This window comes from Panthera pardus, unplaced genomic scaffold, assembly GCF_024362965.1.
Source record: "Panthera pardus isolate Hobbes unplaced genomic scaffold, ASM2436296v1 HiC_scaffold_25, whole genome shotgun sequence".
In the NCBI taxonomy this organism is placed as follows: domain Eukaryota; kingdom Metazoa; phylum Chordata; class Mammalia; order Carnivora; family Felidae; genus Panthera; species Panthera pardus.
The window spans coordinates 23,485,420-23,503,325 of NW_026526821.1; the positions used below are offsets into that span (position 1 = coordinate 23,485,420).

Below are 17,906 nucleotides of genomic sequence, written 5' to 3' on the forward strand. Positions count from 1 at the left end.
ATAAGTGAGTTAATAGACGTCTAACACTGAGCACAGTAAACACTAAATATCCAGTACTAGTGATATTATGGTTGTGTAATAGTAGTACTAGCAAAAAGGACATCAGACACAAAGGATTACAGTCAATATTATCATGGAATATTAACAAAAAATATCCAATATACTAAGGAACGTAAGAAGTATGTCTTTAGCCTGGGGAGATGACAAGTTGGTTGAAGTAGGGGCAAGGGCCCCTCTACCACTACCCTCATTTCCTCAAGGACACAGAAGGAAGACTGAGTCTAAAGTAAAGACCAGTTCCATTCCTCAGGCCCTTCCCCAGGTCACACTGTTAAGAGCTGAATTAACCTCTTTTATTTGAAAGAGGAAGGAAGGAAGCAAAGGACAGGGGGGAAATCAGGAAAGGTGGAAGGGAAAAAAAGAAATAAGCCAAAAATTCTCTACCCTCTTTACAGATACTAGAAATGCTTTCTCCAAAAGCCAAGCTTTTCCTTCCACAATTAAAATTCAGAGAGCAAACACAAGTTGAGTTTACTCATTCCAAATTACTGAGAATGAGCTGGTCAAATCAGTGGATCTTCCCAGAAGCAGTGTAAAGAGCCTCACGCCCAGGACTGGCTCCAGAATATATTTGTTCAATGACCTTTGGCACCTTACTCAACCTCACCGAACTAACCAGCCTACCCTCACAAGTTCCTTCTTTTTTCATCACAGTTTAAGGACAGAGACTGGCCAACATGCCAAGCTAGAAACGGAGGCATCACCCTTGCCTCCAACTCACAGTCACCACTTTGTAACACCTACTTCTAAGTCTCTTCCAATTCTGGCCCCCACCAGTTCTAATCCAATTACTACAACAGCTTTCTTTCAGTGGAGCTCAAAGCCCCTAGCCACAACCTCTCCAGATCCAAATCAATATTGTCTTATAAACTGACATCTTCCGACTGCCTATTTTATTACAGACCCTCTTCTATGTGCTGTGTATAACCATCATTCCATTTAGTGTCTTTTAGGTTTATAATGATGATGATGATGATTCTCGGTTCTTATTTTTTTAAATTTTTATTCATTTTTGAAAGACACAGAAGGTGAGAGGTGAGGGGTATAGAAAGAGGGAGACACAAAATCTGAAGCAGGCTCCAGGCTCTGAGCTGTCAGCACAGAGACCAATGCAGGGTTTTTGAACTCAAAGACCATGAAATCATGACCTAAACCAAAGTCAGATACTCACCCGACTGGGCCACCCAGGTGCCCCAATTCTCATTTTTTAAATAAAAAAACTAAGCTGTTGGGGCATCTGGGTGACTCAATCAGTTGAGCATCTGACTCCCAATCTTGGCTCAAGCCATGACCTCACAGTTCATGGGTTTGAACCCCACTAACAGTGCAAACAGCGTGGAGCCTGTTTGGGATTTTCTCTCTGCCCCTCCCCCACACACAGGTTCACACTCTCCCTCCCTCAAAATATATAAACTTTTTTTAAAAAAAGCTTTAAAAAACATAGGAAAGTAGGCTGAGACTCTTGATCTTGGGGTTGTGAGTTCAAGTCCCATGTGACGTGTAGAGATTACTTAAATAAATAAAACTTTTTAAAATTTTTCTTAGGGCACCTAGGTGGCAATCGGTTAAGGATCCAACTCTTTATTTCGGCTCAGGTCACGATCTCACAATTCATGAGTTTGAATCTCAAGCAGGGCTCCATGTGGCCAGTGCAGAGCTGGCTTGGACTTCTCTTCTCTCTACCCCTCCCCTGCTCATGCTTTCGTGTGCTCTCTCTCTCTCTCTCTCTCAAAATAAGTAAACTTTTAAGAATAAATAAATAAAATACTGTTTTTTCATAGGAAAGTAGGCAAGCTTAACAGAGGGGCAGTAGCACACAATGGCTAGATGTCAGAATTCTTGGGAGTGGGACAGCCTGGGTTTCGACCCCAGCTCCAACATTTTCCAGATAACTTGCACAAGTTTTCTCTCTGAGCATCCGGCTCCTCATCTGTAAAATAGGAACAGTACAGTACCAACTTCATGCCTTCATACGGGTGCTGGGAAGAGAGAAATTACTTAGCACACAGCCTGGCTCTCAAAGTACTGCTCTTGCAGCCACACAGCCAGACTCCTTGTAGTTCCAACCTCCAGGACCTTTGCTCAAACAAGCTGATTCCTCTACCCAGTCCTTCCGCACCTCCTTGAAGGGCTTGCTGGGCCAGCAGCCCACTCTGGTATTCTCCCATGGCAGTCTGGCCCACTCTCTGGGCCAGAGCACTCAACATGCTACACTGAAACTGCAGGTCTCTGAATGATCTCTCACAAGGCCCTAAACACCCTCATTGGAACCCTCAGCATTCAACAAGCAGTGTCCTTATGTGGTGGTCAGGTGGTTGTTAAATGTCAACTTCCTCACTGACACAATAGTATCAAAAACAAGAAAAAAGACAAGTATCATTCCCCTAGACGGAGGTAGGGATTCAAGACAACCATCACTCGGAGGCTCCACGGGCAAATGTAGGAACCATTACCACTCTTTAGGGGCAGGGGGAGGAAGGCAAGGCACAGGGAATGAGGCACCTGAAGACAAGACTACAATTTTGCTCCCTGGCCTAAGAAAAGTTATATTCAGTGACAGGAAGCTCCAGTCTATCTATAAATGTTGGTAACTGTGGAGTGGGTTAGTGTGGCTTCCTTTCAGATAAGGGAGTGTTTAAAAACATACCCAACTAAGCTGTTCTTACATAACTCCTTAATTGAGGTATCATCATAAAACTTTAATTTTTTTAATGTTTTTATTTTTGAGAGAGAGACAAAGAGCATGAGTTGGGGAGAAGCAGAGAGAGAGGGGAACACAAAATCCAAAGCAGGCTCCAAGCTCCAAGCTGTCAGCACAGAGCCAGATGCGGGGCTCAAACTCGTGAACCAGGAGATCATAACATGAGCAAAAGTTGGACGCTTAAACAGCTAAGCCACTCAGGTGCCCCAAGCAAACAATATGGAGCCATTACTCCATGGGGGATACAAAGACATTTTCCTGAATTACAACTGTTTGGCTGCGTATGGGGTTTTAAAGACAAACACATCATTGGAGCACCTGGGTGGCTCAGCCGGCTAAGTGTCAGTCTTCACTTAGCCTTATTCTTTAAATATTAACTTATATTCATGGAATATATAAACATATATATAACGTTTTTAAAAAAATTTTTAAGCAAGTTCCACACCCAATATGGGGCTCAAACTCACAACCCTGAGGTCAAGAGTCACATGCTCTACCAACTGAGCTAGCCAGGTGCCCCGTGGCCTTCATTCATAGCAGGAAATGGCTAACATTTACTTCACAGGCTAAATCCTTGACAAATATCTTATTCTCAACAATGCAGATTATTTGGCAGTATTATCCCATTTTACAGAAGAATAGGAGAATTAGAGCAAATAACTTGCCCATGGTCACCTAGCCAGGCAGAAGAGCTGGGCTTTAAGAGCCAGGACCTCCTCTAAGACCCCCTATACTTATACTACTTCTAAAAGTAAGACCTTTGGTGGGGCACCTGGGTAGCTCAGTCAGTTAAGCATCCAACTCCTGATTTCAACTCAGGTCATGATCTCACAGTTCATGAGCTCAAGCCCCACGTTGGACTCTGTCCTGACAGCAGAGAGCTTGCTTAGGATTCTCTCTCTCCCTCTCTCTGCCCCTACCCCACTCGTGCACACACGTGTATGTGCTTGCACTCTTCTCAAAATAAATAAACTTAAAATAATAATAATAGTGGGGCGCCTGGGTGGCTCAGTCAGTTGAGCGACAGACTTCAGCTCAGGTCATTATCTCATGGTTCGTGGGTTTGAGCCCTGCATAGGGGTCTGTGCTGACAGCTCAGAGCCTGGAGCCTGCTTCAGATTCTGTGTCTCCCTCTCTCTGCCCCTCCCCTGCTCACGCTCTGTCTCTCTCGAAAAAAAAATAAATAAATAAACATAAAAAAAAATTAATAATAATAATAATAATAGTAAGGCCTTTGGAAATAAAAATAAATGAGGCCTTGGGATATCTGCATACTAATGATAGTAAGGGATTACTATTAAGATGTTTTGTGTAAAAATGAAAAAAAAATTAAGTATCTTTCCCTCTTATAGATACTACTGATATAGTTACAGATAAAATACAACTAGCAAACATGAAGAGATTTTAAAAATAATTTGTGAGAAATAAAACAGAATAACAATAACATACACTCAACTCTTCACAGTTTACCAAATTTTGATAACCCTATACATTAGGTTTTCTTACTCCCATTTTTAAAGATTAGGGAATGGAAGGAAAGGGTAACATTTACTGATACCTTCAATGATCAATGTGAGGCAGTTATGATGATACTTGAGTAAGGAAACAGAGGTCCAGGGAGGTTAAGTAACTACTTATGCTGGAAGTCTGCCTCCACTGCCCATGCCATGGTGAGAAGCCCAAGAGGTTTAAGCCACATGCCCAAGTTATGTGTAGTCCCAAGATAATGGCAGGTGATAGAACTCAAACTCGGGCATTTTGCCTCCAAATCCTGGTCCTTCCCACCACATCCCATACAGCCATACAGATAGGTGCCTCTTTAACTATCTTGCCTTTCTGAATTACAGAGGTACAATTCTTATATAGATCACAACACAACCAATGTCCTACTCATCCAAGCACATTGGGGGCACCAGGGTGACTCAGTCGGTTGAGCAGGCAACTCTTAATCTCAGTTCAGGTCTTGATCTCAGGGTCGTGAGCTCAAGCCCCATGTTGGGCTCCATGATGGGCATGGAGCCTACTTTAAAAAAAAAAAAAAAGACAGGGGCGCCTGGGTGGCTCAGTTGGTTAACCGTCCGACTTCAGCTCAGGTCACAATCTCGCGGTCCGTGAGTTCGAGCCCCACATCGGGCTCTGGGCTGATGGCTCAGAGCCTGGAGCCTGCTTCCAATTCTGTGTCTCCCTCTCTCTCTGCCCCTCCCCCATTCATGCTCTGTCTCTGTCTCAAAAATAAATAAACGTTAAAATTTTTTTTCTTTAAATAAAAAATAAAAATAAAAAATAAAAAAAAAAAAGACATTGGACAGCATTCACCACTCCATGGGACCAAGGGACAAGCAACCAGCACAACTCAGCCATGCCCAGGAGCCTCAAGAAAGGGAAAAAAGGCAGCCTGAGCTAGAAGAGTTTGGCTTCTACAACTGAGGCATGTTTGCATGGTCAGGAACAAAATCTGGGATGAAATGGCAAGGCCACCTCTTCTCTCAGTAGTACTTCAGTTCTGGGTTCCAGACTGACACCTGTTTGATATTATAATTAAAGTTTAATCAAACCTCTGGGTAGAAAAGTAAGGTATTTAAATAAGGATGTAAGAGCACTGGGATCATGCTTATACACGAAAATTGGAACAATACAGAGATTAGCATGGCCCCTGTGCAAGGATGACACTCAAATTTGTGAACTGTTCCATATTTAAAAAAAAAAAAAAAAGAGCACCAGGATTGCAGGCAAAGAAACTTGGACTCCATTAGCCAAATGACCTTGGACAAGTTATTTACTCTCAGTTTCCACATCTACTAGGTGAGGATAATAAATTGTAAAGATTCAATAAGCTCCAACAGAGTGCTCAAAAAAACACTATGTTTATTATTATTGTAAAATGTCCCTATTTCCAAGCCAGGTTTCCACAATCTAGAAATCCCAACATCTGTCCACCTGTAGAAGCAACAAAGGTATGTCAATCCACCTTGCTGTGCACTTTTTCCATGTGGGAAAGAGACCTTTAAAAAATCATGTCTCTATTGGGGCACCTGGGTGGCTCAGTCAGGTGAGCGTCCAACTTCGGCTCACGCCATGATCTCGCAGTTCACGAGTTCGAGCCCTGCATCGGGCTCTGTGCTGACAGCTCAGAGCCTGGAGCCTGCTTCAGATTCTGTGTCTCCCTCTCCCTCTGCCCCTCCCCTGCTCATGCTCTGTCCTTCTCTGTCTCTTAAAAAATAAAGTAAAACATTAAAAAAATTTTTTTAAAAAATCAGGTCTCTACTAAGATGAAAAGAGCTTGAAATTGTCACCTTAGATGCCTGGGAGTCAGCCTTTAAAATCCTAGAATTATGTTCCTGACATGGGATAAGTTCTCATCAAATCAAATCTTTTTTTTTTTTTTTAAAGTTTATTTATTTTGACACATAGTGTGAGCAAGGAAGGGGCAGAGAGAGAGAATAAGAGAGAAAATCCCAAGCAGGCTCCGCATTGCCAGCACACAGCCCAACTTAGGGCTCAAAACCATAAGCCTCAAGATCATGACCAAAGCCAAAACCGAGAGTCAGACGCTTAACTAAGCCACCCAGGCGCCCTCATTTTTTTCTTTTTTAATGTAAGGTCTATGCCTAGTGTGGGGCTAGAACTCACGACCCCGAGGTTAAGAGTCACATGCTCTACAAACTGAGCCAGCCAGGCACCCACAAACCATCATTTTAAATCCTTCCCCAAAGTCCATGGATCCACCACCTCCCTTTCATACAAACTGCCCTATTTATGCTCAGTGACTCACACCAGGCTCCTAAAATTTTATGGGATTTCTGCAAGCTTGTTACTTCCATTATTTGGTCAAAGAAAGCAAAGAACAGCTGGATACCTAGCCTAAGACCTAGCAAAGCTGTCACAGCATTATAAATTGGGGTTTCAATTTTCAGTAGGTTACCCTAAGTTAAGGTTAGTCAGTTAACAACCTATAAGGGGCAATTGCCGAGAGAGATGAATAAAACAGGAACATCCTCCCTTTCTCTGAGCTTACAATCCAACCAAGGAGGCTCTAACTAAGCACACATTTTGGTTAAAGAATGTTTATCATGAAAACTGTAAACTTCCCCCCAGTAGCTCCTAAAAAGGAAGGGAGACTGGGGAGTTAGAGACAACCTTGAGCCCTGATTTCTAGGCAGTGTCAGCAACTGCCTTTGAAGATAATCAGGTGTTCTCAAAGAACTATTAGTTTTACTCACTGATGAAATTATTTGAAATCTAGATTACTTGTCATCCCCCTTAGCAAACTCTTGTCTGAGGTTTTATGGCTGAGTGTGTCATTAAGAAGAAAAGCACTTAGAAGTCATTTTTAAATAGTGTTTGGACTCAGGATACACTTTCAAATTACAGGCAGGGAGTCTGAGCACCTTTCAAGTCCCGGAAGAAGTACCAGGTAGCTGATTCCCCACTGATATGCAAGACCTTTGGGAGAAGAGGACTAAAAGCATTACATCTCACTTTCCTCATACTCCAGCCAAAAGCAAACTGCCTGCTTCCCTTTTAAATTTCATTCTGCCTAGCCTGCTAATTGAAAGCAAAAAAGAAAGTTGGGGTGGGGAGGAGAAGAAAACACTTTTTAAACATATATCAGATAAGAGATACAAACATGGTTGTATGTAAACTACAAGACTCCCTCTTAGTGATTCAGGGACGTACCTAACGTTGAATGAACACTGAAGAACACTGAGAAGGTTAGGCAATTTTGAATGAAGTAAAGCATAGAACTGGCAGAGGACATGGGGGCAGAAGTATGCTGAAGTTGGGTGTGAGGACAAGCTGGCTGCCTAGGCTAGAAAAGAGGCAGTGGCAGGAGTGACTCGGACGAGGGAATGATTGGCAGCCTGCCCAACAGAGCACGTGAAGGAAATCAGATCTAACAACATGCTCCCACAGACACTGGGTTTCTAAGCAAGGTACTAACAAAGACTCAGAGCAGGGTAAACCTTGGAGATAATCAGCCCCTCATTTTGCAAACGGGGAAAATGAGGCCCACTAGCATTAAGTGACTTGCCTCGGGTCTCATAGTGAGTGGAAGAGCTGGGACTAGAGCCAAATCCAGATCAAATCCGTTACTGAAGAGGATCTGACATTCATGTGAGGGATGAGAGGGAGGGGGAGGCACAGGACACAAAATAGTCTAGTCACTCAGGTTTGTCCTGATTAGGGCCCAGAACAGGATCATGCTGGAAAAGGCCATGATAGATGACAGCCAGGGAAATAGGTACAGATGACTCAAGACATTTAGGGAGGAAAAACCCACTAAAACTCAGAAATAGAGATGTTGGTACAAAAACAGAGAGAGCATCCCCAGCATAGAATCCCCATCAAAGAATGTCACCTTCCCACCAGCATTCCCCTTTGTGAAGTTCTCATACAGAGATAAGCCAGGAGCTTCTATCCAAGGTCCAGGCACCTGCCTTTCCCAGGCCAATTTCCAGAACCTAGAAAACCAAGAAGGACTCCTTGGAAATTCCAACACCTATCAGCCTGATAACCTGGGGTATCTCAGACTTCTTTCCAACCCATAGCAGGATGACAAGTGAGGAATTAGAGACACAAGATGGCTAACTACTATATCGGCTCTGAAGTATTTATTTACTAGAAGACTTCATGTCAAGAATGATGTTGACAACTAGAGCACCTGGCTGGCTCAGTCAGTAGAGCACTCACCTCTTGATCTCAGGGTTGTATATTTGACCCTCACGTTGGGCACAAAGTTTACTTTAAAAAAAAAAAAAAAATTAGAGGTGGCTGGGTAGCTGAGTTGGCTAATCGTCTGACTCTTGATTTTGGCTCAAGTCACAATCTCACGGTTCTCAAGATCGAGCCCCACAGACAGTGCAGAGCCTACTTGGGATTCTGTGTCTACCCCTCTCTCTGCCCCTCCCTTGCTCATTCTCTCTCTCTCTCAAAATAAATAAATAAACTTAAAAAAAAAAGAATTATATTCACAATTAAGAAACAAATATTTAAGCATTTAAATTTGACAAAATACATAGAAATTCAAACTCCCAAAGAAATTTTAACCATGGTTTTAAAAGCTAAATGCTAGAATAACTGTAATTAAGTATAACCCCCTAGTCTTCAGAAGGGGACCATGGCCTTGTACAAACTTGAAGGGATGTGTCTGGATAAAGAGAAAGTGGAAAATAATACCCCAGCAAAAGGCTAACCACCACCTTTTTGTTTCCAGAGATATCCGTGGCTTTGTGTATAGAACCCCACTACTCCAAGTGTAGTTCAGTAACATTAGCATCACCTGGGAATTAGAAATGCAGCTACTAAGGTCCCACCCTAACCTACTAGATAAAAATAAGCATGTTAGTAAGACCCTCCCCCCATAGACAATTTATGTGCACGTTCAAGTTTGAGAAGCACTGACATAGAATACTTTAAAAATGCACCGTATATAGCAGTACCAAACAAAGTACCAAACAGGCATATAAAGAGACAAAATACCTGCTCACTTTCTGTAATCATATTTTATTGGGTACTGCTGAGACAGACCTCCAATGTTTTTTAATCAATTTGGTACTTACTAACGACCATATGATCTAAATGTGGCATACATTTCACTTCCTGAAATAAAACACCTTAGCTCTAGGGCCTTCATGAACATGAAATATGAAACAGCTTAGTTGTTCTGAAATACAATAATGGTTAATTTTATTCAAGTTCCAACATTGAGTTCAGAGCACTTCTCCACAAGCCCCATTAATTCCACAGGTTCCTGGGAGTATCATTAAATCCCCCAGCATCCCTAAGAAGCAGGTGCTTGGCAAACATCCAATCTCCAAATGAGATTCAGAAGGACCTGGTCCTGAAAATGCAGTACCTTCATTGCCTGACAGTGTAGCTTCTCAGGCCCAAACTCTCTCCCCCACTGAGGCCTCATACAGCTGCACACTCAAGCACTTCCCAAAAGGGAGAAAGGTCAGATGTATCATTATCCCATAAGCACTTGGGATTCCAGCTGTGGAGAAATTAATCCGGTTAGGGGTGCAGGCAGAGAAGCCCTGAATAAGATCCGGAAAGGCAGAGGGTAATACAAAAGAAAGAACCTACTGAGAGGCTTTTAAGAGACAAGAGGTCCCAGATACTTAGAGATTTTAAGGTGGGGACTGGGAACAAGGCTTGGCAGACATGTGAGAAAATGATGGGGGGAGATAAGTATCCATCCCCCACCTGCACCTCAGAGACAAGAACAAAAAGAGTGACGAAGAGATTCCTCCAAATGACCTCTTTTCTTGATAAAAGGAAGGAAGAAAGCCAAAGTAGGGAGGAAGCTTAATGAGCTGGAAGCAAGACTAGAAGAATCTCTTCAGATTTTTTTCCCAATACTGGGGAAAAAAGCAAAGAAGAAAACAGTACCCATCTAACCAGAATCTTATAGGAAGCAAACTACCCAGATAATAAAGAGTCCTGTGAACAACCAAAGAAATGCGAAGGGATTCCTTTCCAGTTTAAACCCATGCTGGGGGGTAAGGCAGTCCTGGACCTGAGGCCACACCTCCCATATGAGTAGAAAAGGGAAAACCTCTAAAGACACCAGTAAGCAGAGCGGCGTCCAAAGAGAGTTAGGATTCAGAAAAATGCAGAAAATGGGATAAGGCGAACCAAGACAGAAGAGTTTCTGTTAGTAGAAAACAGAAAGATAAAAGATAAAGTAGACACACATGCAGGCACCCTTTAGGAGGGGGAATCTTCCCCTTAGGGGAGGGGAATTCAGGAGGTGTGACTATAGGAAGTGTGCTCAGAAAAAAGGCCACAGAAGCAGAGAAAGTGCTGTGCTGAAGAAAGATACGCATTCACCAAAGGAAGAGGAAATGGGTGCCCTGACCAACAGGGAGAGCACCTAAAAGGGAAATGGGGTTCCAAAGAAGAAAGGAAACTGAGGAATGAGAATGTCTTGGATAACAGAAAAGCTAAAAAGAACAGGAGGCATGCTCAAGAACCAAGGATCATGGCCGGGAAATGAGAGGACAGAAAAAATGTGTGCCCTCTGAGATTTAATAAGCATCAGGAAGGTGGCTGCACCCTGAGAACTGTGTAACCAAAAAGGGTGGACTCTGTACATCTTGAAGGCACAGGAAATAAATACACTTTCAGAATGAAAACCAATCTCTCCAGGAAATAAGGTAGTTCAATTTGAGGAACTCATGAAAATGGGTGCAACCCCAAGAATACAGTGACTAGAAAAAGCAGTGAATTCTTTTATTTGTGCAACTGCAAATATCTATCTTTAAACTTCAGGATTTGGATCGCAGACTCTGGAAATGAGGTGCACCCCCCACCTTTGAAGGGCTGGGGAAATGAAGTGGCCCCCAAATTTAAGAAATCTTGGAAAGCATATTGCAAGATCTGGGGCCTGGAGAACGGGATTCTTCCTTGGATTTATGGGAATATAGATATCCCCAAAACGTTGGCTATTGGACCCCAGATCTGAGACTCAATAATGGGGCAAACCCCAAAATTTGAAATGGAGTGCGTATTCAGAATTGAGGCTCGGAAAAGGGAGTGTCCTCCCAGTTTGGGGGTGGGTGCTTGGGAAATGGGGTACATCCTCAGTTTGAGGGGCTTTGGAAATTAAGATAAAACCCCAGGGCTGGAGTTTAAGAAAGGGGGTGCACCACATTTTCTAAACTATAGAGAAAGGGGACACTCCCATAGTCAGGGGCTTGAGAAAGGGGTGTGCTCCCCAGAATAGGATAAAAGAGCCAATAAAAGAAAACGCGTTCCCAAAGCACAAGGCAACAGCAGAGGCTGGTGGTGGAGCTCTCGGGGGCCACAACAGCACAGGTTCTAGCCCTAGCCCTTACCCCCCACCCCCAACACGGCCCGCTCCGCGCCCCAAGCCCGCACCCCGCGGCCCAGCCCCCTCGGGCGGCGCTGATTGGCCGCGGCCGCCGTCATTCCCTAGGGCAGCCCTGGGGATTGGGCGCCGCTCGCACGCCCGCCACGCTCTCAACAGCGGTCCCGGGGCCTCCCTCCGGGCTGGGCGAGCGGGGCCGGGACGGGAGCGAGGCCGGGCAGGGAACCCGAGCAGCGGTGGAGGCCGTCACCGCTCCCGCTAGCACGGCGCGCACGGCGTGGGCCCGGCCCAACCCGGCCCCAGCCAGCCGGCTTCTCCTCGCCGCGCCTCGCCGCGAGCTCACCTCACAGCCCCGCTCCGGCTGCGCCGCTCCAGGACCAACCGACAGAAGGACTCTGCGTGCTGCGCACCACGTGACCCCCGGGACGCGCCCAGCGTATCCCCCGCCCCCCACACACACGCACCATCGCCACCACCGAGTGACGCAGCGCCCCAGCTGCCCCGCCCTCGGCCCCGCCCCGCCCGATCCCCGTGGCGACGGCTCCGGCGGGCCACGCCCCCTGCCCTGACGCGCGGGAACCACGCTGGCGCCCGGATCCACAGCACGAAGTCCCCACTCGCCCATAACCACTGAGGTTACACGAAGCCTGGGACTGGACACTATGCATCACCTGTGAATAATGTCTCCTAAATGCGTCTCGAAGCCTCCCACTTTTCTCCATCCCATTGCCAACACTGCAGTCTAAACCACCTCTCTCTTGGATGATGGTGGTCCCCTCCATCTCATTACCCTTTTCCTTTACAATCTGTTCTTCACATACAGAGGTGGAAGCTTTTCAAAACTCAAGTATAATCACAGCCATCCCCGGCTCAAAGCCCGTTGCTCACTGTTCTTCGGATTGAAATCTTAATCTTCATGGTAGCCTATCAACCAGGCTTTTCAAAGGCTGAACCTAACCTACCTGTCTCACATTTTCTCACATCCCGCTTTCCAAACGTTCTCTGCTCAAGCCAGGTTGCTTGCCGCCTCGGGGTCTTTGCACTAATACCTTCTCTACTTCGCCTCATTAACTCCTAGGAAAGGATTCCAACTGCTGGTGTGGAGAGGACCTGTAGTTTGCCTCTGGGGAGCGAGATCAGAGTTGCAACCACACCAAAAGGGTATGATATGTTTTCCCAAAGGAATTTGGAAGTCCCAAGGAGAGGTGCTAAACAATTGTTATTTATGAGCCAATGAGGACTTTATTTTACATTGGAAAGACCAAGCAGCCAGATTGCACTTTGTAAAATGTAAGTCCGATTATGTCACTGTACTGCTTAAAACAACAAATCTGTCTATTCATCTGCATCCTTCACCCTTGCTCATCCCCTGGCCACACTTTCTGTCAGTTTCTATGGCTCTTTCTAAGTTCTTTTCCAGCTCCTGGGTCATTGAATAAGCTGTTGCTTTTTGCAAAGCTGACTCTTCATCATGCAGGTCTCAGTTTATCATCTCCTCAGTGAAACTCTCTTCAGCTACATTATCTAGAAGAGCTTCCCTCCATCACATGCCTGCCCCATGACAATTACTGTCTGCCTTATCACTGTTCATTTTCAACAAAGCACTTAACACAGTTTTAATTATTTCATTTGTTCTCTTGATTGTATTTGTCTATTTCCTAAATTAGAATTAGGGGCTGTCTTATATTAACTGAATTGTCAAACCTGACAAATAATAGATATTCAATGTGTATCTGTGGAAAGAATGAAAGGGAAAGAGAAGCCTATCAGGCTTGAAGAGGGCATTACTTTGGGGCAGAGGGCAATGCTCTTAGGAAGAGGTTCTGGGAAACCAGGGACAAAAGCTTCAGTTGTGTTCACTTTGGCAGCACATATACAAAAATTATAACAATACTGAGATTAGTGTGGCCCCTGCCCAAGGACAGCATGCAAATTAGTGAAATATTCCATTGTAAACAAATTTTTTTCAGGAATCTGAGGACCAGAACCACCTGCATAAACTCAGCTAAGTGCTCCAATACAGCTAAGAAAGGACCTTCCCAGGATCTTCTTGGTTTAACACGAAATCATTCAAATGTTAGTGGCTGTTGTGGCATATGGAGAATTTATTGTCCCACAACCATAGTAATGTCAAGAATCCCAGACTCAATACTCCTGCATAAATACAACATGTTTCTTCACTTATTCAACATGTATGCATTGAGATCCACGCTTGAACTGGGCACCAAAGACACAGGGCAGAATGGCATTTGGGCCCTACTGTCAAGGATCTCAAAGCCTGGAAAAGAAATCATCACAGTTTGGGGGCACCTGGGTGGCTCAGTCGGTTGAGTGTCCGACTCTCGGTTTCAGCTCAGGTCATGATCTCGCGGTTCATGGGTTTGAGCCCCACATCAGGCTCTGCACTGAGAGTGAGGAGCCTGCTTGGGATTCTCTCTCTCTGTCTCTCTCTTAGCCCTCCCCTGCTCACTCTCTCTGTCTTGAAATAAATACATAAACTTTTAAAAAAGTTTAAAAACATCATCACAATTTGTAAGTTAAAATTCTTTAAAAAAATTTTTTTAATGTTTATTTTTGAGAGACAGATTGACAGAGCGTGAGCGGGGAAGGGGCAGAGAGGGAGACACAGAATCTGAAGCAGGCTCCAGGCTCCCAGCTGTCAGCACAGAGTCCGACACAGGGCTCAAACTCACAAACTGTGAGATCATAATATGAGCCAAAGTCGGATGTTTGCCCGGCTGAGCCACCCAGGCACCCCTGTAAGTTAAAATTCTCTTTGGCTGTTGCAAGTACAATCACTGACACTGTTGCCAACACAAGCAGAAGAGAACTATATTACAGAAATATTGAGGACTGGGCACCTGGGTGGCTCAGTACATTAAGCAGCTGGACTCTTGATTTTGGCTCAGGTCATGACCTCACAATCGTGAGATCGAGCCCCACCTGGGATTCTACACTGACAGCATGGAGCCTGGTTGGGATTCTCTCTCTACCCCTCCCCTGCTCACACATGCGTTCTCGCTCTCTCTAAATAAATAAATAAACTTAAAAAAAAAAAAAGGATATCGAGGGCCTAGAGCATGGAGGAGGGCAGGCTTGGAAAATCAGCAGACAGAAAAGGAGCTTCACCAGGAAGCAGCTGCTTCTGCCAGCAGCACTACACACCACAGCTGGGATTCAATCCTAACATCCTTTTGTCTTTGAGTCACTCACTTAAAAGGCAAAAAAAAAAAAAAAAAAAAAAAAAAAAAAATCTTGGCCAGGAGCCGCTGTTGATTGGTCAATCTCAGGTCACATGAATTAGTTCAAGCTGCCAGGGAAAGAGGAGAGGCGCAATCTGCCCCTAAGGATATTCCCGCAAATTGGGGAGGGAGGGGAGAATTGATGCTGGCCAGGCAAAAATAACTTGATGCAGATATGAATAAAGTATCTTGAGAGTTAAACTCTTTCTGATTCCTGCAAAACCTGGTTTGCCAGCTTCTTCTAAACTGGATGTTCACTGGCTGCTAGTCACAGAACTCCATTTGCCAAATTCTGATCAAAAGCCTGGTCTTACCACTGCCTCCCTGGCAGCATCCATCTTTGGGCCTTAAGAACCAACCTCTTCAGCATCTCACTAGTAGTTGGTCTCAACCTCCCAATTATTTCTTAGATCCTTTCTTCATACAAAATAGGCATTCAACTAATAGTTGTAATTAGTGAATAAGTGAATGAATGTAAAGCAGCCTCAATTCCACAGAGTAGAATCTCTCCTGCTAAGTATCTAACCAATTTAGAACCCCGGCTTCAGCCTGTAAAATGACAGCTCCACAACAAAATTGTGCATACACCCAAGGTATACAGCAGCACAAGAGGCATTCAGTAGCTACACGGAAAGTCCTCTCACTCCCTAAGCATCTCTTCATTACTCTTCATTACTCTTCATTACTTTTCTTCTTAAATTGTCACATTTAGGTTAAATAGCATATGAGAAAATGTATTATAAACTGCAAAGCTCTATATAAATGATTTTCTGATTGCTTCCTTCCTAGATTCGTCATCACCTGGAGTATTCAAAATGTCCTTGACTAAAGAGAAGCAGAACTAAAGGCCTTAAGTGAGATAGGATATTCAATTAGAGAAAACTAATCTTTCTCAGCCTCTAGCTAGCAAACCTTTACACTCTGTCCTTATGCAACCCCAAGGTATTTACAATGAGTCTGTCCAGAGTAAAGGGGAAAACTAAAATAGAAATCAAGCCCCTTAGCTGTGACTCATACTGAACAGACCCCATATACTCAGAGCATCACCAAGCTTGAGCCTGTCAGTCTCCAGAGCAGGAACTGGGGCATGATATCTGCAGCACCCAGCTGAGTGTGAGAACTCAGGAAGCCGGAAACCACAGTCACAGCAGCATCTGAGAGGTCCAAGAACCTTCACAAGGCGCCAGGGGCCCAAGGGAAGCAAGTTGAGTCTTGGCCCTGGCCTGAGGTCTTCCAGTCTGGACCTGATGGAAAGTTCTTGAGCCTTAGTGCTCTCCAGGTGAGGGGGAGGAGAATTAAGTAGGAATTTCCAACATTTTGCAAGATTATAAGAAGGGAGGGAGAAGAGGAAAAGGAGAGAACATTTTTTTATTCTTGTCCTAGCTACTAAAAAGAGTGATAAAATTCCCCTGGACCACTTCAAGGGACTATGTCCTGTTCAGCTCTGTACCTTGGGGACCCCAATACCTAGCACTGTTCCCTGTACTTTAAGCATACTTAATGCATATTTCTTGTGAGTTGAAACTCATGCCAATCAGAGATAAAGAGAAAGGGGGGAGGAGTTTAGCCCTAGGGACTAAAAGAATGGAATGGAGGTTTAAAAAGTTGATGAAATGAACAGTCTCTAAATCTCCTGGTGCTCCACTCCCCAAAAGTCTTATAATTTAATTTTAAATAGTTAATGGTTTGTCATATGGTTCAAATGCCAGAAACTATATAAAAGGTATACAATACAAAGTTCCCTCAAATTCCTGTCTGTCATTGGTCCTATTTCCACTGGTTAATCACTATTCTTACTTTCTTAGGAAGACTTTAAGGATTTCTTTTTTTTTTTTAATGCCACACAGGTTGTTTTTTTTTTTTAAGTTTATTTAATTATTCTGAGAGAGAGAGAGAAAGCATAAGCAGGGGAGGGCAGAGAGAGAAGAAGAGAGAATCCCAAACAGGCTGTCAGACACTTAACTGACTGAGCCACCCAGGCGCCCCCTTTCAGGATTTCTCTCTCTATATATATATATGTATATAAATTCAAATATATTCTGACTCTTTTATTCAAAAGGAAGCATTTTTTTAAGATTTTTTTTCCTAAGCAATCTCTACACCAATGTGGGGCTTCAACTCACAATCCCAAGATCAAGAGTCACGTGATCTACTCACTGAGCTAGTCAGGGGCCCCCAAAAGGAAGCATTTATATATGTTGTCCTCCATCTTACTTTTTTTTGCTAAACAAGGTTAGACACCCTAGAATACATTTTGTACAATGGCATAAAAATAATTTCCTCATTATCTTGTTTTACTTTATTGCTGCATAGTATTCCTTGTGTGGATGTACTATAATTTGCTTCATCAGTCCCTTATTGAAGGAAATTTGGGTTGCTTTCAATCTTTTGCAATTTATTTCTTTTTAAATGTTTATTTATTTATTTTGAGAGAGAAAGCATGCACATGTGAGTGGGAGAGGGGCAAAGAGGGAGAGAGAGAATCCCAAGCAGGTTCTGAGCTGTCAGTGCAGAGCCTGATGCAGGGCTCAATCTCATGAACCATGAGATCATGACCTGAGCAGAAATCAAGAATCAGATGCTTAACTGACTGAGCCACCCAGGTACTTCCAATCTTTTGCAGTTTAAAAACAATGTTCCATTTACAAATTGTAAAGCACATGTGCACAGACAAACTGTACTCTAAATTCTCAGAAATGGAAGCTATGAGCCACAGCAATATATGCATTTATAACTTTGTTAGAGATTGCAATTTGCTCTCTATAGATTCCGCAAAGATATATAACTCCACAGTTGCAAAATGTGTCGCAAGTAATCTGTTACTTGCAATAATTAAAATCCAGCAATTTATTTATAGTTTAAGCGACAGAAGCAGTTTCAAAATTATTCCCATTATCTTAGTCTCATTTACTTTCATTCCCGGTAAGGAAAGAAATGAGTAATGTTCTAGTTTCTACTTACAAATGTGTATAACACACTGCACAATTGTGTGTATCATATATGTCAATGTCACCCCCCCATGTGTCATTAAAAGAGATATATCAGAAATTATCTTGATGATTTTGATGTA

The 17,906-nt window shown here is 43.7% G+C and overlaps 1 protein-coding gene, 1 non-coding gene and 1 pseudogene across 6 annotated transcripts in view; 2 read left to right on the forward strand and 1 right to left on the reverse strand.

Annotated features, from left to right (window-relative positions):
- PHF20 (PHD finger protein 20) overlaps positions 1-17,906 on the reverse strand; it is a 169,956-nt gene that overhangs the window by 133,727 nt on the left and 18,323 nt on the right. For 2 of the 5 annotated variants that reach the window (XM_053890299.1, XM_019458626.2), the window contains exon 1: positions 11,938-12,051. The exons of 2 other annotated variants lie outside the window; for them this stretch is intronic. The gene's annotated coding sequence lies outside the window, so the exon portion shown is untranslated. Of the gene's footprint in view, positions 1-8,120; positions 8,214-11,937; positions 12,052-17,906 lie in introns of those variants that run through there. One more of the 5 variants, XM_019458628.2, reaches the window with a different exon arrangement.
- LOC128773608 (U6 spliceosomal RNA) lies at positions 5,356-5,459 on the forward strand. Its single transcript, XR_008417961.1, has one exon. It is a non-coding gene; the product is annotated as a U6 spliceosomal RNA (small nuclear RNA).
- LOC128773557 (U6 spliceosomal RNA) lies at positions 13,447-13,559 on the forward strand (annotated as a pseudogene).